The sequence below is a fragment of the Nothobranchius furzeri genome, chromosome 9, assembly GCF_043380555.1.
Source record: "Nothobranchius furzeri strain GRZ-AD chromosome 9, NfurGRZ-RIMD1, whole genome shotgun sequence".
Lineage (NCBI taxonomy): Eukaryota > Metazoa > Chordata > Actinopteri > Cyprinodontiformes > Nothobranchiidae > Nothobranchius > Nothobranchius furzeri.
In genome coordinates, this window is record NC_091749.1 from 13715559 (window position 1) to 13743147 (window position 27589).

A 27589-nucleotide genomic window follows, 5' to 3' on the forward strand; every position below is an offset into this window, starting at 1 on the left:
CTCTCCTGGAGGCGCTCAGTCAGACCGAGTGCTGACATGTGGCAAGACGCTCCTCGGGGCGCGTCTTGCTTGGGCCTCTCTCCTGGACAAGCTCAGTCAGACCCAGTGTTGACATGTGGAATGACGCTCCTCGGGTCACGTCTTGCTTGGGCCTCTCTCCTGGAGGTGCTCAGTCAGACCGAGTGCTGACATGTGGCAAGATGCTCCTTGGGGCGCGTCTTGCTTGGGCTTCTCTCCTGGAGGCCCTCAGTCGGACCCATTGTTGACATGTGGCAAGACGCTCCTCGGGGCACGTCTTGCTTGGGCCTCTCTCCTGGAGGCGCTCAGTCAGACCGAGTAGTGACATGTGACAAGACGCTCCACGGGGCGCGTCTTGCTTGGGCCTCAATCCTGGAGGCGCTCAGTCAGACCCAGTGTTGACATGTGGCAAGACGCTCCTCGGGGCGCGTCTTGCTTGGGCCTCTCTCCTGGCGGCGCTCAGACAGACCCAGAGGAGACATGTGTCAAGATGCTCCTCGGGGCGCGTCTTGCTTGGGCCTCTCTCCTGGAGGCGCTCAGTCAGACCGAGTGCTGACATGTGGCAAGAACGCTCCTCCGGGCGCGTCTTGCTTGGGCCTCTCTCCTGGAGGCGCCTCAGTCAGACCCAGTGTTGACATGTGACAAGACGCTCCTCGGGGCGCGTCTTGCTTGGGCCTCTCTCCTGGACAAGCTCAGTCAGACCCAGTGTTGACATATGGCAAGATGCTCCTCGGGTCACGTCTTGCTTGGGCCTCTCTCCTGGAGGCGCTCAGTCAGACCGAGTGCTGACATGTGGCAAGATGCTCCTTGGGGCACGTCTTGCTTGGGCTTCTCTCCTGGAGGCCCTCAGTCGGACCCATTGTTGACATGTGGCAATACGCTCCTCGGGGCACGTCTTGCTTGGGCCTCTCTCCTGGAGGCGCTCAGTCAGACCGAGTAGTGACATGTGACAAGACGCTCCTCGGGGCGCGTCTTGCTTGGGCCTCTCTCCTGGACAAGCTCAGTCAGACCCAGTGTTGACATGTGGCAAGATGCTCCTCGGGTCACGTCTTGCTTGGGCCTCTCTCCTGGAGGCGCTCAGTCAGACCGAGTGCTGACATGTGGCAAGTTTCTCCTTGGGGCGCGTCTTGCTTGGGCTTCTCTCCTGGAGGCCCTCAGTCGGACCCATTGTTGACATGTGGCAATACGCTCCTCGGGGCACGTCTTGCTTGGGCCTCTCTCCTGGAGGCGCTCAGTCAGACCGAGTAGTGACATGTGACAAGACGCTCCTCGGGGCGCGTCTTGCTTGGGCCTCAATCCTGGAGGTGCTCAGTCAGACCCAGTGTTGACATGTGGCAAGACGCTCCTCGGGGCGCGTCTTGCTTGGGCCTCTCTCCTGGCGGCGCTCAGACAGACCCAGAGGAGACATGTGTCAAGATGCTCCTCGGGGCGCGTCTTGCTTGGGCCTCTCTCCTGGAGGCGCTCAGTCAGACCGAGTGCTGACATGTGGCAAGACGCTCCTCCGGGCGCGTCTTGCTTGGGCCTCTCTCCTGGAGGCGCTCAGTCAGACCCAGTGTTCACATGTGGCAAGACGCTCCTCGGGGCGCGTCTTGCTTGGGCCTCTCTCCTGGAGGCGCTCAGTCAGACCCAGTGTTGACATGTGGCAAGACGCTCCTCGGGGCACGTCTTTCTTGGGCCTCTCTCCTGGAGGCGCTCAGTCAGACCGAGTGCTGACATGTGGCAAGACGCTCCTCGGGGCACGTCTTGCTTGGGCCTCTCTCCTGGAGGCGCTCAGTCAGACCGAGTGCTGACATGTGGCAAGACGCTCCTCGGGGCGCTTCTTGCTTGGGCTTCTCTCCTGGAGGCCCTCAGTCAGACCCATTGTTGATATGTGGCAAGATGCTCCTCGGGGCGCATCTTGCTTGGGCCTCTCCCCTTGAGGCCCTCTGTCAGACCCAGTGTTGACATGTGGCAAAACGCTCCTCCAGGCGCGTCTTGCTTGGGCCTCTCTCCTGGAGGCGCTCGGTCAGACCCAGTGTTGACATGTGGCAAGACACTCCTCAGGGCGCGTCTTGCTTGGGCCTCTCTCCTGGGGAGGCGATCAGTCAGACCCAGTGTTGACATGTGTCAAGACGCTCCTCGGGCGTTTCTTGCTTGGGCCTCTCTCCTGGAGGTGCTCAGTCAGACCCAGTGTTGACATGTGACAAGACGCTCCTCGGGGCGCGTCTTGCTTGGGCCTCTCTCCTGGAGGTGCTCTTTCAGACCCAGAGGTGACATGTGGCAAGACGCTCCTCGGGGCGCGTCTTGCTTGGGCCTCTCTCCTGGAGGCGCTCAGTCAGACCGAGTGCTGACATGTGGCAAGATGCTCCTTGGGGCGCGTCTTGCTTGGGCTTCTCTCCTGGAGGCCCTCAGTCAGACCCATTGTTGACATGTGGCAAGACGCTCCTCGGGGCGCGTCTTGCTTGGGCCTCTCTCCTGGAGAGGCGATCAGTCAGACCCAGTTTTGACATGTGTCAAGAGGCTCCTCGGGCGTTTCTTGCTTGGGCCTCTCTCCTTGAGGTGCTCAGTCAGACCCAGTGTTGACATGTGGCAAGACGCTCCTCGGGGCGCGTCTTGCTTGGGCCTCTCTCCTGGAGGTGCTCAGTCAGACATAGTGCTGACATGTGGCAAGACGCTCCTCGGGGCGCGTCTTGCTTGGGCTTCTCTCCTGGAGGCGCTCAGAAAGACCCATTGTTGACATGTGGCAAGACACTCCTCGGGGCGCGTCTTGCTTGGGCCTCTCTCCTGGACAAGCTCAGTCTGACCCAGTGTTGACATGTGGCAAGACGCTCCTCGGGTCACGTCTTGCTTGGGCCTCTCTCCTGGAGGTGCTCAGTCAGACATAGTGCTGACATGTGGCAAGACGCTCCTCGGGGCGCGTCTTGCTTGGGCTTCTCTCCTGGAGGCGCTCAGAAAGACCCATTGTTGACATGTGGCAAGACACTCCTCGGGGCGCGTCTTGCTTGGGCCTCTCTCCTGGACAAGCTCAGTCTGACCCAGTGTTGACATGTGGCAAGACGCTCCTCGGGTCACGTCTTGCTTGGGCCTCTCTCCTGGAGGCGCTCAGTCAGACCAAGTGGTGACATGTGGCAAGACACTCCTCGGGGCGCGTCTTGCTTGGGCCTCTCTCCTGGAGGCCCTCTGTCAGACCCAGTGTTGACATGTGGCAAGATGCTCCTTGGGGCGCGTCTTGCTTGGGCTTCTCTCCTGGAGGCCCTCAGTCGGACCCATTGTTGACATGTGGCAAGACGCTCCTCGGGGCACGTCTTGCTTGGGCCTCTCTCCTGGAGGCGCTCAGTCAGACCGAGTAGTGACATGTGACAAGACGCTCCTCGGTGCGCGTCTTGCTTGGGCCTCAATCCTGGAGGCGCTCAGTCAGACCCAGAGGAGACATGTGTCAAGATGCTCTTCGGGGCGCGTCTTGCTTGGGCCTCTCTCCTGGAGGCGCTCAGTCAGACCGAGTGCTGACATGTGGCAAGACGCTCCTCCGGGCGCGTCTTGCTTGGGCCTCTCTCCTGGAGGCGCTCAGTCAGACCCAGTGTTGACATGTGACAAGACGCTCCTCGGGGCGCGTCTTGCTTGGGCCTCTCTCCTGGAGGCGCTCAGTCAGACCCAGAGGTGACATGTGGCAAGACGCTCCTCGGGGCGCGTCTTGCTTGGGCCTCTCTCCTGGACAAGCTCAGTCAGACCCAGTGTTGACATGTGGCAAGACGCTCCTCGGGTCACGTCTTGCTTGGGCCTCTCTCCTGGAGGCGCTCAGTCATACCGAGTGCTGACATGTGGCAAGATGCTCCTTGGGGCGCGTCTTGCTTGGGCTTCTCTCCTGGAGGCCCTCAGTCGGACCCATTGTTGACATGTGGCAAGACGCTCCTCGGGGCACGTCTTGCTTGGGCCTCTCTCCTGGAGAGGCTCAGTCAGACCGAGTAGTGACATGTGACAAGACGCTCCTCGGGGCGCGTCTTGCTTGGGCCTCAATCCTGGAGGCACTCAGTCAGACCCAGTGTTGACATGTGGCAAGAAACTCCTCTGGGCGCGTCTTGCTTGGGCCTCTCTCCTGGCGGCGCTCAGACAGACCCAGAGGAGACATGTGTCAAGATGCTCCTCGGGGAGCGTCTTTCTTGGGCCTCTCTCCTGGAGGCGCTCAGTCAGACCGAGTGCTGACATGTGGCAAGACGCTCCTCTGGGCGCATCTTGCTTGGGCCTCTCTCCTGGAGGCGCTCAGTCAGACCCAGTGTTCACATGTGGCAAGACGCTCCTCGGGGCGCGTCTTGCTTGGGCCTCTCTCCTGGAGGCGCTCAGTCAGACCCAGTGTTGACATGTGGCAAGACGCTCCTCGGGGCACGTCTTGCTTGGGCCTCTCTCCTGGAGGCGCTCAGTCAGACCGAGTGCTGACATGTGGCAAGACGCTCCTCGGGGCATGTCTTGCTTGGGCCTCTCTCCTGGAGGAGCTCAGTCAGACCGAGTGCTGACATGTGGCAAGACGCTCCTCGGGGCGCGTCTTGCTTGGGCTTCTCTCCTGGAGGCCCTCAGTCAGACCCATTGTTGATATGTGGCAAGACGCTCCTCGGGGCGCGTCTTGCTTGGGCCTCTCTCCTGGAGGCGCTCAGTCAGACTGAGTAGTGACATGTGGCCTGACGCTCCTCGGGGCGCATCTTGCTTGGGCCTCTCCTCTTGAGGCCCTCTGTCAGACCCAGTGTTGACATGTGGCAAAACGCTCCTCCAGGCGCGTCTTGCTTGGGCCTCTCTCCTGGAGGCGCTCGGTCAGACCCAGTGTTGACATGTGGCAAGACACTCCTCAGGGCGGGTCTTGCTTGGGCCTCTCTCCTGGGGAGGCGATAAGTCAGACCCAGTGTTGACATGTGTCAAGACGCTCCTCGGGAGTTTCTTGCTTGGGCCTCTCTCCTGGAGGCGCTCAGTCAGACCCAGCGTTGACATGTGACAAGACGCTCCTCTGGGCGCGTCTTGCTTGGGCCTCTCTCCTGGAGGCGCTCAGTCAGACCGAGTGCTGACATGTGGCAAGACGCTCCTCGGGGCGCGTCTTGCTTGGGCTTCTCTCCTGGAGGCGCTCAGAAAGACCCATTGTTGACATGTGGCAAGACACTCCTCGGGGCACGTCTTGCTTGGGCCTCTCTCCTGGAGGCGCTCAAACAGACCGAGTAGTGACATGTGGCAAGACGCTCCTCGGGGCGCGTCTTGCTGGGGCTTCTCTCATGGAGGCACTCAGTCAGACCCAGTGTTGAAATGTGGCAAGACGCTCCTCGTTGCGCGTCTTGCTTGGACCTCTCTCCCTGAGGCGCTCAGTCAGACCGAGTAGTGACATGTGGCAAGACGCTCCTCGGGGCGCGTCTTGCTTGGACCTCTCTCCCTGAGGCGCTCAGTCAGACCCAGTGTTGACATTTGGCAAGACACTCCTCGGGGCGCGTCTTGCTTGGGCCTCTCTCATGGAGGCCCTCTGTCAGACCCAGTGTTGACATGTGTGAAGACGCTCCTCGGGGGGCGTCTTGCTTTGGCCTCCCTCCTGGAGGCGCTCAGTCAGACCGAGTGCTTACATGTGGCAAGAAGCTCCTCGGGGCGCGTCTTGCTTGGGCTTCTCTCCTGGAGGCCCTCACTAAGAACCATTGTTGACATGTGGCAAGACGCTCCTCGGGGCGCGTCTTTCTTGGGCCTCTCTCCTGGAGGCGCTCAGTCAGACTGAGTAGTGACATGTGGCCTGACGCTCCTCGGGGCGCGTGTTGCTTGGGCCTCTCTCCTGGAGGAGCTCAGTCAGACCAAGTGGTGACATTTGGCAAGACGCTCCTCGGGGCGCGTCTTGCTTGGGCCTCTCTCCTGGAGGCGCTCAGTCAGAATGAGTAGTGACATGTGGCCTGACGCTCCTCGGGGCGCGTGTTGCTTGGGCCTCTCTCCTGGAGGAACTCAGTCAGACCAAGTGGTGACATGTGGCAAGACACTCCTCGGGGCGCGTCTTGCTTGGGCCTCTCTCCTGGAGGCCCTCTGTCAGACCCAGTGTTGACATGTGGCAAGACACTCCTCGGGGCGCGTCTTGCTTGGGCCTCTCTCATGGAGGCCCTCTGTCAGACCCAGTGTTGACATGTGTCAAGACGCTCCTCGGGGCGCGTCTTGCTTTGGCGTCTCTCCTGGAGGCGCTCAGTCAGACCGAGTGCTGACATGTGGCAAGAAGCTCCTCGGGGCGCGTCTTGCTTTGTCTTCTCTCCTGGAGGCCCTCAGTAAGACCCATTGTTGACATGTGGCAAGACGCTCCTCGGGGCGCGTCTTGCTTGGGCCTCTCTCCTGGAGGCGCTCAGTCAGACTGAGTAGTGACATGTGGCCTGACGCTCCTCGGGGCGCGTGTTGCTTGGGCCTCTCTCCTGGAGGCGCTCAGTCAGACCAAGTGGTGACATGTGGCAAGACGCTCCTCGGGGCGCATCTTGCTTGGGCCTCTCTCCTGGAGGCGCTCAGTCAGAATGAGTAGTGACATGTGGTCTGACGCTCCTCGGGGCGCGTGTTGCTTGGGCCTCTCTCCTGGAGGCGCTCAGTCAGACCAAGTGGTGACATGTGGCAAGACACTTCTCGGGGCGCGTCTTGCTTGGGCCTCTCTCGTGGAGGCCCTCTGTCAGACCCAGTGTTGACATGTGGCAAGACACTCCTCGGGGCGCGTCTTGCTTGGGCCTCTCTCATGGAGGCCCTCTGTCAGACCCATTGTTGACATGTGTCAAGACGCTCCTCGGGGCGCGTCTTGCTTTGGCCTCTCTCCTGGAGGCGCTCAGTCAGACCGAGTGCTGACATGTGGCAAGACGCTCCTCGGGCCGCGTGTTGCTTAGGCTTCTCTCCTGGAGGCCCTCAGTCAGACCCATTGTTGACATGTGGCAAGACGCTCCTCGGGGCGCGTCTTGCTTGGGCCTCTCTCCTGGAGGCGCTCAGTCAGACCGAGTGCTGACATGTGGCAAGACGCTCCTCGGGCCGCGTGTTGCTTGGGCTTCTCTCCTGGAGGCCCTCAGTCAGACCCATTGTTGACATGTGGCAAGACGCTCCTCGGGGCGCGTCTTGCTTTGGCTTCTCTCCTGGAGGCGCTCAGTCAGACCCAGAGGTGACATGTGGCAAGACGCTCCTCGGGGCGCGTCTTGCTTGGGCCTCTCTCCTGGACAAGCTCAGTCAGACCCAGTGTTGACATGTGGCAAGACGCTCCTCGGGTCACGTCTTGCTTGGGCCTCTCTCCTGGAGGCGCTCAGTCAGACCGAGTGCTGACATGTGGCAAGATGCTCCTTCGGGCGCGTCTTGCTTGGGCTTCTCTCCTGGAGGCCCTCAGTCGGACCCATTGTTGACATGTGGCAAGACGCTCCTCGGGGCACGTCTTGCTTGGGCCTCTCTCCTGGAGGCGCTCAGTCAGACCGAGTAGTGACATGTGACAAGACGCTCCTCGGGGCGCGTCTTGCTTGGGCCTCAATCCTGGAGGCGCTCAGTCAGACCCAGTGTTGACATGTGGCAAGACGCTCCTCGGGGCGCGTCTTGCTTGGGCCTCTCTCCTGGCGGCGCTCAGACAGACCCAGAGGAGACATGTGTCAAGATGCTCCTCGGGGCGCGTCTTGCTTGGGCCTCTCTCCTGGAGGCGCTCAGTCAGACCGAGTGCTGACATGTGGCAAGACGCTCCTCCGGGCGCGTCTTGCTTGGGCCTCTCTCCTGGAGGCGCTCGGTCAGACCCAGTGTTCACATGTGGCAAGACGCTCCTCGGGGCGCGTCTTGCTTGGGCCTCTCTCCTGGAGGCGCTCAGTCAGACCCTGTGTTGACATGTGGCAAGACGCTCCTCGGGGCACGTCTTGCTTGGGCCTCTCTCCTGGAGGCGCTCAGTCAGACCGAGTGCTGACATGTGGCAAGACGCTCCTCGGGGCACGTCTTGCTTGGGCCTCTCTCCTGGAGGCGCTCAGTCAGACCGAGTGCTGACATGTGGCAAGACGCTCCTCGGGGCGCGTCTTGCTTGGGCTTCTCTCCTGGAGGCCCTCAGTCAGACCCATTGTTGATATGTGGCAAGATGCTCCTCGGGGCGCATCTTGCTTGGGCCTCTCCCCTTAAGGCCCTCTGTCAGACCCAGTGTTGACATGTGGCAAAACGCTCCTCCAGGCGCGTCTTGCTTGGGCCTCTCTCCTGGAGGCGCTCGGTCAGACCCAGTGTTGACATGTGGCAAGACACTCCTCAGGGCGCGTCTTGCTTGGGCCTCTCTCCTGGGGAGGCAATCAGTCAGACCCAGTGTTGACATGTGTCAAGACGCTCCTCGGGCGTTTCTTGCTTGGGCCTCTCTCCTGGAGGCGCTCAGTCAGACCCAATGTTGACATGTGACAAGACGCTCCTCGGGGCGCGTCTTGCTTGGGCCTCTCTCCTGGAGGTGCTCAGTCAGACCCAGAGGTGACATGTGGCAAGACGCTCCTCGGGGCACGTCTTGCTTGGGCCTCTCTCCTGGAGGCGCTCAGTCAGACCGAGTGCTGACATGTGGCAAGACGCTCCTCGGGGCGCGTCTTGCTTGTGCTTCTCTCCTGGAGGCCCTCAGTCAGACCCATTGTTGATATGTGGCAAGATGCTCCTCGGGGCGCATCTTGCTTGGGCCTCTCCCCTTGAGGCCCTCTGTCAGACCCAGTGTTGACATGTGGCAAAACGCTCCTCCAGGCGCGTCTTGCTTGGGCCTCTCTCCTGGAGGCGCTCGGTCAGACCCAGTGTTGACATGTGGCAAGACACTCCTCAGGGCGCGTCTTGCTTGGGCCTCTCTCCTGGGGAGGCGATCAGTCAGACCCAGTGTTGACATGTGTAAAGACGCTCCTCGGGTGTTTCTTGCTTGGGCCTCTCTCCTGGAGGCGCTCAGTCAGACCCAGTGTTGACATGTGACAAGACGCTCCTCGGGGCGCGTCTTGCTTGGGCCTCTCTCCTGGAGGTGCTCAGTCAGACCCAGAGGTGACATGTGGCAAGACGCTCCTCGGGGCGCGTCTTGCTTGTGCCTCTCTCCTGGAGGCGCTCAGTCAGACCGAGTGCTGACATGTGGCAAGATGCTCCTTGGGGCGCGTCTTGCTTGGGCTTCTCTCCTGGAGGCCCTCAGTCAGACCCATTGTTGACATGTGGCAAGACGCTCCTCGGGGCGCGTCTTGCTTGGGCCTCTCTCCTGGGGAGGCGATCAGTCAGACCCAGTGTTGACATGTGTCAAGAGGCTCCTCGGGCGTTTCTTGCTTGGGCCTCTCTCCTGGAGGGGCTCAGTCAGACCCAGTGTTGACATGTGGCAAGACGCTCCTCGGGGCGCGTCTTGCTTGGGCCTCTCTCCTGGAGGCGCTCAGTCAGACCTAGTGCTGACATGTGGCAAGACGCTCCTCGGGGCGCGTCTTGCTTGGGCTTCTCTCCTGGAGGCGCTCAGAAAGACCCATTGTTGACATGTGGCAAGACACTCCTCGGGGCACGTCTTGCTTGGGCCTCTCTCCTGGAGGCGCTCAAACAGACCGAGTAGTGACAGTTGGCAAGACGCTCCTCGGGGCGCGTCTTGCTGGGGCTTCTCTCATGGAGGCACTCAGTCAGACCCAGTGTTGACATGTGGCAAGACGCTCCTCGGGGCGCGTCTTGCTTGGACCTCTCTCCCTGAGGCGCTCAGTCAGACCCAGTGTTGACATTTGGCAAGACACTCCTCGGGGCGCGTCTTGCTTGGGCCTCTCTCATGGAGGCCCTCTGTCAGACCCAGTGTTGACATGTGTCAAGACGCTCCTCGGGGGGCGTCTTGCTTTGGCCTCTCTCCTGGAGGCGCTCAGTCAGACCGAGTGCTTACATGTGGCAAGAAGCTCCTCGGGGCGCGTCTTGCTTGGGCTTCTCTCCTGGAGGCCCTCAGTAAGAACCATTGTTGACATGTGGCAAGACGCTCCTCGGGGCGCGTCTTGCTTGGGCCTCTCTCCAGAAGGCCCTCAATCAGACCCAGTGTTGACACGTGGCAAGACGCTCCTCGGGGCGCGTCTTGCTTGGGCCTCTCTCCTGGAGGCGCTCAGTCAGACTGAGTAGTGACATGTGGCCTGACGCTCCTCGGGGCGCGTGTTGCTTGGGCCTCTCTCCTGGAGGAACTCAGTCAGACCAAGTGGTGACATGTGGCAAGACACTCCTCGGGGCGCGTCTTGCTTGGGCCTCTCTCCTGGAGGCCCTCTGTCAGACCCAGTGTTGACATTTGGCAAGACACTCCTCGGGGCGCGTCTTGCTTGGGCCTCTCTCATGGAGGCCCTCTGTCAGACCCAGTGTTGACATGTGTCAAGACGCTCCTCGGGGCGCGTCTTGCTTTGGCCTCTCTCCTGGAGGCGCTCAGTCAGACCGAGTGCTGACATGTGGTAAGAAGCTCCTCGGGGCGCGTCTTGCTTTGTCTTCTCTCCTGGAGGCCCTCAGTAAGACCCATTGTTGACATGTGGCAAGACGCTCCTCGGGGCGCGTCTTGCTTGGGCCTCTCTCCTGGAGGCGCTCAGTCAGACTGAGTAGTGACATGTGGCCTGACGCTCCTCGGGGCACGTGTTGCTTGGGCCTCTCTCCTGGAGGCGCTCAGTCAGACCAAGTGGTGACATGTGGCAAGACGCTCCTCGGGGCGATTCTTGCTTGGGCCTCTCTCCTGGAGGCGCTCAGTCAGAATGAGTAGTGACATGTGGCCTGACGCTCCTCGGGGCGCGTGTTGCTTGGGCCTCTCTCCTGGAGGCGCTCAGTCAGACCAAGTGGTGGCATGTGGCAAGACACTTCTCGGGGCGCGTCTTGCTTGGGCCTCTCTCCTGGAGGCCCTCTGTCAGACCCAGTGTTGACATGTGGCAAGACACTCCTCGGGGCGCGTCTTGCTTGGGCCTCTCTCATGGAGGCCCTCTGTCAGACCCATTGTTGACATGTGTCAAGACGCTCCTCGGGGCGCGTCTTGCTTTGGCCTCTCTCCTGGAGGCGCTCAGTCAGACCGAGTGCTGACATGTGGCAAGACGCTCCTCGGGCCGCGTGTTGCTTGGGCTTCTCTCCTGGAGGCCCTCAGTCAGACCCATTGTTGACATGTGGCAAGACGCTCCTCGGGGCGCGTCTTGCTTGGGCCTCTCTCCTGGAGGCGCTCAGTCAGACCGAGTGCTGACATGTGGCAAGACGCTCCTCGGGCCGCGTGTTGCTTGGGCTTCTCTCCTGGAGGCCCTCAGTCAGACCCATTGTTGACATGTGGCAAGACGCTCCTCGGGGCGCGTCTTGCTTGGGCCTCTCTCCTGGAGGCGCTCAGTCAGAACCAGAGGTGACATGTGCCAAGACGCTCCTCGGGGCGCGTCTTGCTTGGGCCTCTCTCCTGGAGGCGCTCAGTCAGACTGAGTAGTGACATGTGGCTTGACGCTCCTCGGGGCGCGTCTTGCTTGGGCCTCTCTCCTGGAGGCGCTCAGTCAGACCCAGTGGTGACATGTGGCAAGACGCTCCTCGGGGCGCGTCTTGCTTGGGCTTCTCTCCTGGAGGCCCTCAGTCAGACCCATTGTTGACATGTGGCAAGACTCTCCTCAGGCCGCGGCTTGCTTGGGCCTCTCTCCTGGAGGCGCTCAGTCAGACCGAGTGCTGACATAAGGCAAGACGCTCCTCTGGGCGCGTCTTGCTGGGGCCTCTCTCCTGGAGGCGCTCAGTCAGACCCAGTGTTGACATGTGACAAGACGCTCCTCGGGGCGCGTCTTGCTTGGGCCTCTCTCCTGGAGGTGCTCAGTCAGACCCAGAGGTGACATGTGGCAAGACGCTCCTCGGGGCACGTCTTGCTTGGGCCTCTCTCCTGGAGGCGCTCAGTCAGACCGAGTGCTGACATGTGGCAAGACGCTCCTCGGGGCGCGTCTTGCTTGGGCTTCTCTCCTGGAGGCCCTCAGTCTGACCCATTGTTTACATGTGGCAAGACACTCCTCGGGGCGCGTCTTGCTTGGGCTTCTCTCCTGGAGGCGCTCAGACAGACCCAGTGTTGACATGTGACAAGACACTCCTCGGGGCGCGTCTTGCTTGGGCTTCTCTCCTGGAGGCGCTCAGACAGACCCAGTGTTGACATGTGACAAGACGCTCCTTGGGGCGCGTCTTGCTGGGGCCTCTCTCCTGGAGGCGCTCAGTCAGAACCAGAGGTGACATGTGGCAAGACGCTCCTCGGGGCGCGTCTTGCTTGGGCCTCTCTCCTGGAGGCCCTCTGTCAGACCCAGTGTAGACATGTGGCAAGACGCTCCTCCGGGCGCATCTTGCTTGGGCCTCTCTCCTGGAGGCGCTCAGTCAGACCCATTGTTGACATGTGGCAAGACGCTCCTCGGGGCGCGTCTTGCTTGGGCCTCTCTCCTGGAGGCGCTCAGTCAGACCCAGTGGTGACATGTGGCAAGACACTCCTCGGGGCGCGTCTTGCTTGGGCCTCTCTCCTGGAGGCCCTCTGTCAGACCCAGTGTTGACATGTGTCAAGACGCTCCTCGGGGCGCGTCTTGCTTGGGCTTCTCTCCTGGAGGCCCTCAATCAGACCCATTGTTGACATGTGGCAAGACACTCCTCGGGGCGCGTCTTGCTTGGGCTTCTCTCCTGGAGACGCTCAGACAGACCCAGTGTTGACATGTGACAAGACGCTCCTCGGGGCGCATCTTGCTTGGGCCTCTCTCCTGGAGGCGCTCAGTCAGAACCAGAGGTGACATGTGGCAAGACGCTCCTCGGGGCGCGCCTTGCTTGGGCCTCTCTCATGGAGGCCCTCTGTCAGACCCAGTGTTGACATGTGGCAAGACGCTCCTCCGGGCGCATCTTGCTTGGGCCTCTCTCCTGGAGGCCCTCAGTCAGACCCATTGTTGACATGTGGCAAGACGCTCCTCGGGGCGCGGCTTGCTTGGGCCTCTCTCCTGGAGGCGCACAGTCAGACCGAGTGCTGACATAAGGCAAGACGCTCCTCTGGGCGCGTCTTGCTGGGGCCTCTCTCCTGGAGGCGCTCAGTCAGACCCAGTGTTGACATGTGACAAGACGCTCCTCGGGGCGCGTCTTGCTTGGGCCTCTCTCCAGGAGGTGCTCAGTCAGACCCAGAGGTGACATGTGGCAAGACGCTCCTCGGGGCACGTCTTGCTTGGGCTTCTCTCCTGGAGGCCCTCAGTCAGACCCATTGTTGATATGTGGCAAGATGCTCCTCGGGGCGCATCTTGCTTGGGCCTCTCCCCTTGAGGCCCTCTGTTAGACCGCGTGTTGACATGTGGCAAAACGCTCCTCCAGGCGCATCTTGCTTGGACATCTCTCCTAGAGGGGCTCGGTCAGACCCAGTGTTGACATGTGGCAAGACACTCCTCAGGGCGCGTCTTGCTTGGGCCTCTCTCCTGGGGAGGCGATCAGTCAGACCCAGTGTTGACATGTGTCAAGACGCTCCTCGGGCGTTTCTTGCTTGGGACTCTCTCCTGGAGGCGCTCAGACAGACCCAGTGTTGACATGTGACAAGACGCTCCTTGGGGCGCGTCTTGCTGGGGCCTCTCTCCTGGAGGCGCTCAGTCAGAACCAGAGGTGACATGTGGCAAGACGCTCCTCGGGGCGCGTCTTGCTTGGGCCTCTCTCCTGGAGGCCCTCTGTCAGACCCAGTGTAGACATGTGGCAAGACGCTCCTCCGGGCGCATCTTGCTTGGGCCTCTCTCCTGGAGGCGCTCAGTCAGACCCATTGTTGACATGTGGCAAGACGCTCCTCGGGGCGCGTCTTGCTTGGGCCTCTCTCCTGGAGGCGCTCAGTCAGACCGAGTGCTGACATAAGGCAAGACGCTCCTTGGGGCGCGTCTTGCTGGGGCCTATCTCCTGGAGGCGCTCAGTCAGACCCAGTGCTGACATGTGGCAAGACGCTCCTCGGGGCGCGTCTTGCTTGGGCCTCTCTCCTGGAGGCGCTCAGTCAGACCCAGTGGTGACATGTGGCAAGACACTCCTCGGGGCGCGTCTTGCTTGGGTCTCTCTCCTGGAGGCCCTCTGTCAGACCCAGTGTTGACATGTGTCAAGACGCTCCTCGGGGCGCGTCTTGCTTGGGCTTCTCTCCTGGAGGCCCTCAATCAGACCCATTGTTGACATGTGGCAAGACACTCCTCGGGGCGCGTCTTGCTTGGGCTTCTCTCCTGGAGACGCTCAGACAGACCCAGTGTTGACATGTGACAAGACGCTCCTCGGGGCGCATCTTGCTTGGGCCTCTCTCCTGGAGGCGCTCAGTCAGAACCAGAGGTGACATGTGGCAAGACGCTCCTCGGGGCGCGCCTTGCTTGGGCCTCTCTCATGGAGGCCCTCTGTCAGACCCAGTGTTGACATGTGGCAAGACGCTCCTCCGGGCGCATCTTGCTTGGGCCTCTCTCCTGGAGGCCCTCAGTCAGACCCATTGTTGACATGTGGCAAGACGCTCCTCGGGGCGCGGCTTGCTTGGGCCTCTCTCCTGGAGGCGCACAGTCAGACCGAGTGCTGACATAAGGCAAGACGCTCCTCTGGGCGCGTCTTGCTGGGGCCTCTCTCCTGGAGGCGCTCAGTCAGACCCAGTGTTGACATGTGACAAGACGCTCCTCGGGGCGCGTCTTGCTTGGGCCTCTCTCCAGGAGGTGCTCAGTCAGACCCAGAGGTGACATGTGGCAAGACGCTCCTCGGGGCACGTCTTGCTTGGGCTTCTCTCCTGGAGGCCCTCAGTCAGACCCATTGTTGATATGTGGCAAGATGCTCCTCGGGGCGCATCTTGCTTGGGCCTCTCCCCTTGAGGCCCTCTGTTAGACCGCGTGTTGACATGTGGCAAAACGCTCCTCCAGGCGCATCTTGCTTGGACATCTCTCCTAGAGGGGGTCGGTCAGACCCAGTGTTGACATGTGGCAAGACACTCCTCAGGGCGCGTCTTGCTTGGGCCTCTCTCCTGGGGAGGCGATCAGTCAGACCCAGTGTTGACATGTGTCAAGACGCTCCTCGGGCGTTTCTTGCTTGGGACTCTCTCCTGGAGGCGCTCAGTCAGACCCAGTGTTGACATGTGACAAGACGCACCTCGGGGCGCGTCTTGCTTGGGCCTCTCTCCTGGAGGTGCTCAGTCAGACCCAGAGGTGACATGTGGCAAGACGCTCCTCGGGGCGCGTCTTGCTTGGGCCTCTCTCCTGGAGGAGCTCAGTCAGACCGAGTGCTGACATGTGGCAAGATGCTCCTTGGGGCGCGTCTTGCTTGGGCTTCTCTCCTGGAGGCCCTCAGTCAGACCCATTGTTGACATGTGGCAAGACGCTCCTCGGGGCGCGTCTTGCTTGGGCCTCTCTCCTGGGGAGGCGATCAGTCAGACCCAGTGTTGACATGTGTCAAGAGGCTCCTCGGGCGCGTCTTGCTGGGGCTTCTCTCATGGAGGCATTCAGTCAGACCCAGTGTTGACATGTGGCAAGACGCTCCTCGGGGCGCGTCTTGCTTGGACCTCTCTCCCTGAGGCGCTCAGTCAGACCCAGTGTTGAAATTTGGCAAGACACTCCTCGGGGCGCGTCTTGCTTGGGCCTCTCTCATGGAGGCCCTCTGTCAGACCCAGTGTTGACATGTGTCAAGACGCTCCTTGGGGGGCGTCTTGCTTTGGCCTCTCTCCTGGAGGCGCTCAGTCAGACCGAGTGCTTACATGTGGCAAGAAGCTCCTCGGGGCGCGTCTTGCTTGGGCTTCTCTCCTGGAGGCCCTCAGTAAGAACCATTGTTGACATGTGGCAAGACGCTCCTCGGGGCGCGTCTTGCTTGGGCCTCTCTCCAGAAGGCCCTCAATCAGACCCAGTGTTGACACGTGGCAAGACGCTCCTCGGGGCGCGTCTTGCTTGGGCCTCTCTCCTGGAGGCGCTCAGTCAGACTGAGTAGTGACATGTGGCCTGACGCTCCTCGGGGCGCGTGTTGCTTGGGCCTCTCTCCTGGAGGCGCTCAGTCAGACCAAGTGGTGACATGTGGCAAGACGCTCCTCGGGGCGCGTCTTGCTTGGGCCTCTCTCCTGGAGGCGCTCAGTCAGAATGAGTAGTGACATGTGGCCTGACGCTCCTCGGGGCGCGTGTTGCTTGGGCCTCTCTCCTGGAGGAACTCAGTCAGACCAAGTGGTGACATGTGGCAAGACACTCCTCGGGGCGCGTCTTGCTTGGGCCTCTCTCCTGGAGGCCCTCTGTCAGACCCAGTGTTGACATTTGGCAAGACACTCCTCGGGGCGCGTCTTGCTTGGGCCTCTCTCATGGAGGCCCTCTGTCAGACCCAGTGTTGACATGTGTCAAGACGCTCCTCGGGGCGCGTCTTGCTTTGGCCTCTCTCCTGGAGGCGCTCAGTCAGACTGAGTAGTGACATGTGGCCTGACGCTCCTCGGGGCGCGTGTTGCTTGGGCCTCTCTCCTGGAGGCGCTCAGTCAGACCAAGTGGTGACATGTGGCAAGACGCTCCTCGGGGCGCGTCTTGCTTGGGCCTCTCTCCTGGAGGCGCTCAGTCAGAATGAGTAGTGACATGTGGCCTGACGCTCCTCGGGGCGCGTGTTGCTTGGGCCTCTCTCCTGGAGGCGCTCAGTCAGACCAAGTGGTGACATGTGGCAAGACACTTCTCGGGGCGCGTCTTGCTTGGGCCTCTCTCCTGGAGGCCCTCTGTCAGACCCAGTGTTGACATGTGGCAAGACACTCCTCGGGGCGCATCTTGCTTGGGCCTCTCTCCTGGAGGCGCTCAGTCAGAACCAGAGGTGACATGTGGCAAGACGCTCCTCGGGGCGCGCCTTGCTTGGGCCTCTCTCATGGAGGCCCTCTGTCAGACCCAGTGTTGACATGTGGCAAGACGCTCCTCCGGGCGCATCTTGCTTGGGCCTCTCTCCTGGAGGCCCTCAGTCAGACCCATTGTTGACATGTGGCAAGACGCTCCTCGGGGCGCGGCTTGCTTGGGCCTCTCTCCTGGAGGCGCTCAGTCAGACCGAGTGCTGACATAAGGCAAGACGCTCCTCTGGGCGCGTCTTGCTGGGGCCTCTCTCCTGGAGGCGCTCAGTCAGACCCAGTGTTGACATGTGACAAGACGCTCCTCGGGGCGCGTCTTGCTTGGGCCTCTCTCCTGGAGGTGCTCAGTCAGACCCAGAGGTGACATGTGGCAAGACGCTCCTCGGGGCACGTCTTGCTTGGGCCTCTCTCCTGGAGGCGCTCAGTCAGACCGAGTGCTGACATGTGGCAAGACGCTCCTCGGGGCGCGTCTTGCTTGGGCTTCTCTCCTGGAGGCCCTCAGTCAGACCCATTGTTGATATGTGGCAAGATGCTCCTCGGGGCGCATCTTGCTTGGGCCTCTCCCCTTGAGGCCCTCTGTCAGACCCAGTGTTGACATGTGGCAAAACGCTCCTCCAGGCGCGTCTTGCTTGGGCCTCTCTCCTGGAGGCGCTCGGTCAGACCCAGTGTTGACATGTGGCAAGACACTCCTCAGGGCGCGTCTTGCTTGGGCCTCTCTCCTGGGGAGGCGATCAGTCAGACCCAGTGTTGACATGTGTCAAGACGCTCCTCGGGCGTTTCTTGCTTGGGACTCTCTCCTGGAGGCGCTCAGTCAGACCCAGTGTTGACATGTGACAAGACGCTCCTCGGGGCGCGTCTTGCTTGGGCCTCTCTCCTGGAGGTGCTCAGTCAGACCCAGAGGTGACATGTGGCAAGACGCTCCTCGGGGCGCGTCTTGCTTGGGCCTCTCTCCTGGAGGAGCTCAGTCAGACCGAGTGCTGACATGTGGCAAGATGCTCCTTGGGGCGCGTCTTGCTTGGGCTTCTCTCCTGGAGGCCCTCAGTCAGACCCATTGTTGACATGTGGCAAGACGCTCCTCGGGGCGCGTCTTGCTTGGGCCTCTCTCCTGGGGAGGCGATCAGTCAGACCCAGTGTTGACATGTGTCAAGAGGCTCCTCGGGCGCGTCTTGCTGGGGCTTCTCTCATGGAGGCATTCAGTCAGACCCAGTGTTGACATGTGGCAAGACGCTCCTCGGGGCGCGTCTTGCTTGGACCTCTCTCCCTGAGGCGCTCAGTCAGACCCAGTGTTGAAATTTGGCAAGACACTCCTCGGGGCGCGTCTTGCTTGGGCCTCTCTCATGGAGGCCCTCTGTCAGACCCAGTGTTGACATGTGTCAAGACGCTCCTCGGGGGGCGTCTTGCTTTGGCCTCTCTCCTGGAGGCGCTCAGTCAGACCGAGTGCTTACATGTGGCAAGAAGCTCCTCGGGGCGCGTCTTGCTTGGGCTTCTCTCCTGGAGGCCCTCAGTAAGAACCATTGTTGACATGTGGCAAGACGCTCCTCGGGGCGCGTCTTGCTTGGGCCTCTCTCCAGAAGGCCCTCAATCAGACCCAGTGTTGACACGTGGCAAGACGCTCCTCGGGGCGCGTCTTGCTTGGGCCTCTCTCCTGGAGGCGCTCAGTCAGACTGAGTAGTGACATGTGGCCTGACGCTCCTCGGGGCGCGTGTTGCTTGGGCCTCTCTCCTGGAGGCGCTCAGTCAGACCAAGTGGTGACATGTGGCAAGACGCTCCTCGGGGCGCGTCTTGCTTGGGCCTCTCTCCTGGAGGCGCTCAGTCAGAATGAGTAGTGACATTTGGCCTGACGCTCCTCGGGGCGCGTGTTGCTTGGGCCTCTCTCCTGGAGGAACTCAGTCAGACCAAGTGGTGACATGTGGCAAGACACTCCTCGGGGCGCGTCTTGCTTGGGCCTCTCTCCTGGAGGCCCTCTGTCAGACCCAGTGTTGACATTTGGCAAGACACTCCTCGGGGCGCGTCTTGCTTGGGCCTCTCTCATGGAGGCCCTCTGTCAGACCCAGTGTTGACATGTGTCAAGACGCTCCTCGGGGCGCGTCTTGCTCTGGCCTCTCTCCTGGAGGCGCTCAGTCAGACCGAGTGCTGACATGTGGTAAGAAGCTCCTCGGGGCGCGTCTTGCTTTGTCTTCTCTCCTGGAGGCCCTCAGTAAGACCCATTGTTGACATGTGGCAAGACGCTCCTCGGGGCGCGTCTTGCTTGGGCCTCTCTCCTGGAGGCGCTCAGTCAGACTGAGTAGTGACATGTGGCCTGACGCTCCTCGGGGCGCGTGTTGCTTGGGCCTCTCTCCTGTAGGCGCTCAGTCAGACCAAGTGGTGACATGTGGCAAGACGCTCCTCGGGGCGCGTCTTGCTTGGGCCTCTCTCCTGGACGCGCTCAGTCAGAATGAGTAGTGACATGTGGCCTGACGCTCCTCGGGGCGCGTGTTGCTTGGGCCTCTCTCCTGGAGGCGCTCAGTCAGACCAAGTGGTGACATGTGGCAAGACACTTCTCGGGGCGCGTCTTGCTTGGGCCTCTCTCCTGGAGGCCCTCTGTCAGACCCAGTGTTGACATGTGGCAAGACACTCCTCGGGGCGCGTCTTGCTTGGGCCTCTCTCATGGAGGCCCTCTGTCAGACCCATTGTTGACATGTGTCAAGACGCTCCTCGGGGCGCGTCTTGCTTTGGCCTCTCTCCTGGAGGCGCTCAGTCAGACCGAGTGCTGACATGTGGCAAGACGCTCCTCGGGCCGCGTGTTGCTTGGGCTTCTCTCCTGGAGGCCCTCAGTCCGACCCATTGTTGACATGTGGCAAGACGCTCCTCGGGGCGCGACTTGCTTGGGCCTCTCTCCTGGAGGCGCTCAGTCAGACTGAGTAGTGACATGTGGCCTGACGCTCCTCGGGGTGAGTCTTGCTGGGGCCTCTCTCCTGGAGGCGCTCAGTCAGACCCAGTGCTGACATGTGGCAAGACGCTCCTCGGGGCGCGTCTTGCTTGGGCCTCTCTCCTGGAGGCGCTCAGTCAGACCCAGTGTTGACATGTGGCAAGATGCTCGTCGGGGCACGTCTTGCTTGGGCCTCTCTCCTGGAGGCGCTCAGTCAGACTGAGTAGTGACATGTGGCTTGACGCTCCTCGGGGCGCGTCTTGCTTGGGCCTCTCTCCTGGAGGCGCTCAGTCAGACCCAGTGGTGACATGTGGCAAGACGCTCCTCGGGGCGCGTCTTGCTTGGGCTTCTCTCCTGGAGGCCCTCAGTCTGACCCATTGTTTACATGTGGCAAGACACTCCTCGGGGCGCGTCTTGCTTGGGCTTCTCTCCTGGAGGCGCTCAGACAGACCCAGTGTTGACATGTGACAAGACACTCCTCGGGGTGCGTCTTGCTTGGGCTTCTCTCCTGGAGGCGCTCAGACAGACCCAGTGTTGACATGTGACAAGACACTCCTTGGGGCGCGTCTTGCTGGGGCCTCTCTCCTGGAGGCGCTCAGTCAGAACCAGAGGTGACATGTGGCAAGACGCTCCTCGGGGCGCGTCTTGCTTGGGCCTCTCTCCTGGAGGCCCTCTGTCAGACCCAGTGTAGACATGTGGCAAGACGCTCCTCCGGGCGCATCTTGCTTGGGCCTCTCTCCTGGAGGCGCTCAGTCAGACCCATTGTTGACATGTGGCAAGACGCTCCTCGGGGCGCGTCTTGCTTGGGCCTCTCTCCTGGTGGCGCTCAGTCAGACCGAGTGCTGACATAAGGCAAGACGCTCCTTGGGGCGCGTCTTGCTGGGGCCTATCTCCTGGAGGCGCTCAGTCAGACCCAGTGCTGACATGTGGCAAGACGCTCCTCGGGGCGCGTCTTGCTTGGGCCTCTCTCCTGGAGGCGCTCAGTCAGACCCAGTGGTGACATGTGGCAAGACACTCCTCGGGGCGCGTCTTGCTTGGGCCTCTCTCCTGGAGGCCCTCTGTCAGACCCAGTGTTGACATGTGTCAAGACGCTCCTCGGGGCGCGTCTTGCTTGGGCTTCTCTCCTGGAGGCCCTCAGTCAGACCCATTGTTGACATGTGGCAAGACACTCCTCGGGGCGCGTCTTGCTTGGGCTTCTCTCCTGGAGACGCTCAGACAGACCCAGTGTTGACATGTGACAAGACGCTCCTCGGGGCGCATCTTGCTTGGGCCTCTCTCCTGGAGGCGCTCAGTCAGAACCAGAGGTGACATGTGGCAAGACGCTCCTCGGGGCGCGCCTTGCTTGGGCCTCTCTCATGGAGGCCCTCTGTCAGACCCAGTGTTGACATGTGGCAAGACGCTCCTCCGGGCGCATCTTGCTTGGGCCTCTCTCCTGGAGGCCCTCAGTCAGACCCATTGTTGACATGTGGCAAGACGCTCCTCGGGGCGCGGCTTGCTTGGGCCTCTCTCCTGGAGGCGCTCAGTCAGACCGAGTGCTGACATAAGGCAAGACGCTCCTCTGGGCGCGTCTTGCTGGGGCCTCTCTCCTGGAGGCGCTCAGTCAGACCCAGTGCTGACATGTGGCAAGACGCTGCTCGGGGCGCGTCTTGCTTGGGCCTCTCTCCTGGAGGCGCTCAGTCAGACCCAGTGTTGACATGTGGCAAGACGCTCCTCGGGGCGCGTCTTGCTTGGGCCTCTCTCCTGGGGGCGCTCAGTCAGACCCAGTGGTGACACGTGGAAAGACGCTCCTCGGGGCGCGTCTTGCTTGGGCCTCTCTCCTGGAGGCGCTCAGTCAGACCCAGTGTTTTACACGTGGCAAGACGCTCCTCGGGGCGCGTCTTGCTTGGGCCTCTCTCCTGGAGGCGCTCAGTCAGACCCAGTGTTGGCATGTGGCAAGACACTCCTCGGGGCGCGTCTTGGTTGGGCCTCTCTCCTGGAGGCGCTCATTCAGACCCAGTGGTGACATGTGGCAAGACGCTCCTCGGGGCGCGTATTGCTTGGGCCTCTCTCCTGAATGCCCTCTGTCAGACCGAGTGTTGACAGGTGGCAAGACTCTCCTCGGGGCGCGTCTTGCTTGGGCTTCTCTCATGGAGGCCCTCAGTCCGACCCAGTGTTGACATGTGTCAAGACGTTCCTCGGGGCGTGTCTTGCTTGGGCCTCTCTCCTGGAGGCGCTCAGTCAGACCCAGTGTTGACATGTGGCAAGAAGCTCCTCGGGGCGCGTCTTGCTTGGGCTTCTCTCCTGGAGGCCCGCAGTAAGACCCATTTTTGACATGTGGCAAGACGCTCCTCGGGGCGCGTCTTGCTTGGGCCTCTCTCCTGGAGGCGCTCAGTCAGACTGAGTAGTGACATGTGGCCTGACTCTCCTCGGGGCGCGTGTTGCTTGGGCCTCTCTCCTGGAGGCGCTCAGTCAGACCAAGTGGTGACATGTGCCAAGACGCTCCTCGGGGCGCGTCTTGCTTGGGCCTCTCTCCTGGAGGCGCTCAGTCAGAATGAGTAGTGACATGTGGTCTGACGCTCCTCGGGGCGCGTGTTGCTTGGGCCTCTCTCCTGGAGGCGCTCAGTCAGACCAAGTGGTGACATGTGGCAAGACACTTCTCGGGGCGCGTCTTGCTTGGGCCTCTCTCCTGGAGGCCCTCTGTCAGACCCAGTGTTGACATGTGGCAAGACACTCCTCGAGGCGGGTCTTGCTTGGGCCTCTCTCATGGAGGCACTCTGTCAGACCCATTGTTGACATGTGTCAAGACGCTCCTCGGGGCGTGTCTTGCTTTGGCCTCTCTCCTGGAGGCGCTCAGTCAGACCGAGTGCTGACATGTGGCAAGACGCTCCTCGGGCCGCGTGTTGCTTGGGCTTCTCTCCTGGAGGCCCTCAGTCAGACCCATTGTTGACATGTGGCAAGACGCTCCTCGGGGCGCGTCTTGCTTGGGCCTCTCTCCTGGAGGCGCTCAGTCAGACCGAGTGCTGACATGTGGCAAGATGCTCCTCGGGCCGCGTGTTGCTTGAGCTTCTCTCCTGGAGGCCCTCAGTCAGACCCATTGTTGACATGTGGCAAGACGCTCCTCGGGGCGCGTCTTGCTTGGGCTTCTCTCCTGGAGGCGCTCAGAAAGACCCAGTGTTGACATGTGACAAGACGCTCCTCGGGGCACGTCTTGCTTGGGCGTCTCTCCTGGAGGCGCTCAGTCAGACCCAGTGTAGACATGTGGCAAGACGCTCCTCCGTGCGCATCTTGCTTGGGCCTCTCTCCTGGAGGCCCTCAGTCAGACCCATTGTTGACATGTGGCAAGACGCTCCTCGGGGCGCGTCTTGCTTGGGCCTCTCTCCTGGAGGCGCTCAGTCAGACCGAGTGCTGACATAAGGCAAGACGCTCCTCGGGGCGCGTCTTGCTGGGGCCTATCTCCTGGAGGCGCTCAGTCAGACCCAGTGCTGACATGTGGCAAGACGCTCCTCGGGGCGCGTCTTGCTTGGGCCTCTCTCCTGGAGGCGCTCAGTCAGACTGAGTAGTGACATGTGGCCTAACGCTCCTCGTGGCGCGTCTTGCTTGGGCCTCTCTCCTGGAGGCGCTCAGTCAGACCCAGTGGTGACATGTGGCAAGACACTCCTCGGGGCGCGTCTTGCTTGGGCCTCTCTCCTGGAGGCCCTCTGTCAGACCCAGTGTTGACATGTGTCAAGATGCTCCTCGGGGCGCGTCTTGCTTGGGCTTCTCTCCTGGAGGCCCTCAGTCAGACCCATTGTTGACATGTGGCAAGACACTCCTCGGGGCTCGTCTTGCTTGGGCTTCTCTCCTGGAGCCGCTCAGACAGACCCAGTGTTGACATGTGACAAGACGCTCCTCGGGGCGCATCTTGCTTGGGCCTCTCTCCTGGAGGCGCTCAGTCAGAACCAGAGGTGACATGTGGCAAGACGCTCCTCGGGGCGCGCCTTGCTTGGGGCTCTCTCATGGAGGCCCTCTGTCAGACCCAGTGTTGACATGTGGCAAGACGCTCCTCCGGGCGCATCTTGCTTGGGCCTCTCTCCTGGAGGCCCTCAGTCAGACCCATTGTTGACATGTGGCAAGACGCTCCTCGGGGCGCGTCTTGCTTGGGCCTCTCTCCTGGAGGCGCTCAGTCAGACCGAGTACTGACATAAGGCAAGACGCTCCTCTGGGCGCATCTTGCTGGGGCCTCTCTCCTGGAGGTGCTCAGTCAGACCCAGTGCTGACATGTGGCAAGACGCTCCTCGGGGCGCGTCTTGCTTGGGCCTCTGTCCTGGAGGCGCTCAGTCAGACCCAGTGATGACATGTGGCAAGACGCTCCTCGGTGCGCGTCTTGCTTGGGCCTCTCTCCTGGGGGCGCTCAGTCAGACCCAGTGGTGACACGTGGAAAGACGCTCCTCGGGGCGCGTCTTGCTTGGGCCTCTCTCCTGGAGGCGCTCAGTCAGACCCAGTGTTGACACGTGGCAAGACGCTCCTCGGGGCGCGCCTTGCTTGGGCCTCTCTCATGGAGGCGCTCAGTCAGACCCAGTGTTGGCATGTGGCAAGACACTCCTCGTGGCGCGTCTTGCTTGGGCCTCTCTCATGGAGGCCCTCTGTCAGACCCAGTGTTGACATGTGGCAAGACGCTCCTCCGGGCGCATCTTGCTTGGGCCTCTCTCCTGGAGGCCCTCAGTAAGACCCATTTTTGACATGTGGCAAGACGCTCCTCGTGGCGCGTCTTGCTTGGGCCTCTCTCCTGGAGGCGCTCAGTCAGACCAAGTGTTGACATGTGGCAAGACGCTCCTCGGGGCGCGTCTTGCTTGGGCCTCTCTCCTGGGGGCGCTCAGTCAGACCCAGTGGTGACACGTGGAAAGACGCTCCTCAGGGCGCGTCTTGCTTGGGCCTCTCTCCTGGAGGCGCTCAGTCAGACCCAGTGTTTTACACGTGGCAAGACGCTCCTCGGGGCGCGTCTTGCTTGGGCCTCTCTCCTGGAGGCGCTCAGTCAGACCCAGTGTTGACACGTGGCAAGACGCTCCTCGGGGCGCGCCTTGCTTGGGCCTCTCTCATGGAGGCCCTCTGTCAGACCCAGTGTTGACATGTGGCAAGACGCTCCTCCGGGCGCGTCTTGCTTGGGCCTCTCTCCTGGAGGCGCTCAGTCAGACCCAGTGTTGGCATGTGGCAAGACACTCCTCGGGGCGCGTCTTGATGGTCCTCTCTCCTGGAGGCCCTCAGTAAGACCCATTTTTGACATGTGGCAAGACGCTCCTCGGGGCGCGTCTTGCTTGGGCCTCTCTCCTGGAGGCGCTCAGTCAGACCAAGTGTTGACATGTGGCAAGACGCTCCTCGGGGCGCGTCTTGCTTGGGCCTCTCTCCTGGGGGCGCTCAGTCAGACCCAGTGGTGACACGTGGAAAGACGCTCCTCAGGGCGCGTCTTGCTTGGGCCTCTCTCCTGGAGGCGCTCAGTCAGACCCAGTGTTTTACACGTGGCAAGACGCTCCTCGGGGCGCGTCTTGGTTGGGCCTCTCTCCTGGAGGCGCTCATTCAGACCCAGTGGTGACATGTGGCAAGACGCTCCTCGGGGCGCGTATTGCTTGGGCCTCTCTCCTGAATGCCCTCTGTGAGACCGAGTGTTGACAGGTGGCAAGACTCTCCTCGGGGCGCGTCTTGCTTGGGCTTCTCTCATGGAGTCCCTCAGTCCGACCCAGTGTTGACATGTGTCAAGACGTTCCTCGGGGCGTGTCTTGCTTGGGCCTCTCTCCTGGAGGCGCTCAGTCAGACCCAGTGTTGACATGTGACAAGAAGCTCCTCGGGGCGCGTCTTGCTTGGGCTTCTCTCCTGGAGGCGCTCAGTCAGACTGAGTAGTGACATGTGGCCTGACTCTCCTCGGGGCGCGTGTTGCTTGGGCCTCTCTCCTGGAGGCGCTCAGTCAGACCAAGTGGTGACATGTGCCAAGACGCTCCTCGGGGCGCGTCTTGCTTGGGCCTCTCTCCTGGAGGCGCTCAGTCAGAATGAGTAGTGACATGTGGTCTGACGCTCCTCGGGGCGCGTGTTGCTTGGGCCTCCCTCCTGGAGGCGCTCAGTCAGACCAAGTGGTGACATGTGCCAAGACGCTCCTCGGGGCGCGTCTTGCTTGGGCCTCTCTCCTGGAGGCGCTCAGTCAGAATGAGTAGTGACATGTGGTCTGACGCTCCTCGGGGCGCGTGTTGCTTGGGCCTCCCTCCTGGAGGCGCTCAGTCAGACCAAGTGGTGACATGTGGCAAGACACTTCTCGGGGCGCGTCTTGCTTGGGCCTCTCTCCTGGAGGCCCTCTGTCAGACCCAGTGTTGATATGTGGCAAGACACTCCTCGAGGCGGGTCTTGCTTGGGCCTCTCTCATGGAGGCACTCTGTCAGACCCATTGTTGACATGTGTCAAGACGCTCCTCGGGGCGCGTCTTGCTTTGGCCTCTCTCCTGGAGGCGCTCAGTCAGACCGAGTGCTGACATGTGGCAAGACGCTCCTCGGGCCGCGTGTTGCTTGGGCTTCTCTCCTGGAGGACCTCAGTCAGACCCATTGTTGACATGTGGCAAGACGCTCCTCGGGGCGCATCTTGCTTGGGCCTCTCTCCTGGAGGCGCTCAGTCAGACCGAGTGCTGACATGTGGCAAGACGCTCCTCGGGCCGCGTGTTGCTTGAGCTTCTGTCCTGGAGGCCCTCAGTCAGACCCATTGTTGACATGTGGCAAGACGCTCCTCGGGGCGCGTCTTGCTTGGGCTTCTCTCCTGGAGGCGCTCAGAAAGACCCAGTGTTGACATGTGACAAGACGCTCCTCGGGGCACGTCTTGCTTGGGCCTCTCTCCTGGAGGCGCTCAGTCAGACCCAGTGTAGACATGTGGCAAGACGCTCCTCCGTGCGCATCTTGCTTGGGCCTCTCTCCTGGAGGCCCTCAGTCAGACCCATTGTTGACATGTGGCAAGACGCTCCTCGGGGCGCGTCTTGCTTGGGCCTCTCTCCTGGAGGCGCTCAGTCAGACCGAGTGCTGACATAAGGCAAGACGCTCCTCGGGGCGCGTCTTGCTGGGGCCTATCTCCTGGAGGCGCTCAGTCAGACCCAGCGCTGACATGTGGCAAGACGCTCCTCGGGGCGCGTCTTGCTTGGGCCTCTCTCCTGGAGGCGCTCAGTCTGACTGAGTAGTGACATGTGGCCTAACGCTCCTCGTGGCGCGTCTTGCTTGGGCCTCTCTCCTGGAGGCGCTCAGTCAGACCCAGTGGTGACATGTGGCAAGACACTCCTCGGGGCGCGTCTTGCTTGGGCCTCTCTCCTGGGGGCCCTCTGTCAGACCCAGTGTTGACATGTGTCAAGACGCTCCTCGGGGCGCGTCTTGCTTGGGCTTCTCTCCTGGAGGCCCTCAGTCAGACCCATTGTTGACATGTGGCAAGACACTCCTCGGGGCGCGTCTTGCTTGGGCTTCTCTCCTGGAGCCGCTCAGACAGACCCAGTGTTGACATGTGACAAGACGCTCCTCGGGGCGCATCTTGCTTGGGCCTCTCTCCTGGAGGCGCTCAGTCAGAACCAGAGGTGACATGTGGCAAGACGCTCCTCGGGGCGCGCCTTGCTTGGGCCTCTCTCATGGAGGCCCTCAGTCAGACCCATTGTTGACATGTGGCAAGACGCTCCTCGGGGCGCGTCTTGCTTGGGCTTCTCTCCTGGAGGCGCTCAGAAAGACCCAGTGTTGACATGTGACAAGACGCTCCTCGGGGCACGTCTTGCTTGGGCCTCTCTCCTGGAGGCGCTCAGTCAGACCCAGTGTAGACATGTGGCAAGACGCTCCTCCGTGCGCATCTTGCTTGGGCCTCTCTCCTGGAGGCCCTCAGTCAGACCCATTGTTGACATGTGGCAAGACGCTCCTCGGGGCGCGTCTTGCTTGGGCCTCTCTCCTGGAGGTGCTCAGTCAGACCGAGTGCTGACATAAGGCAAGACGCTCCTCGGGGCGCGTCTTGCTGGGGCCTATCTCCTG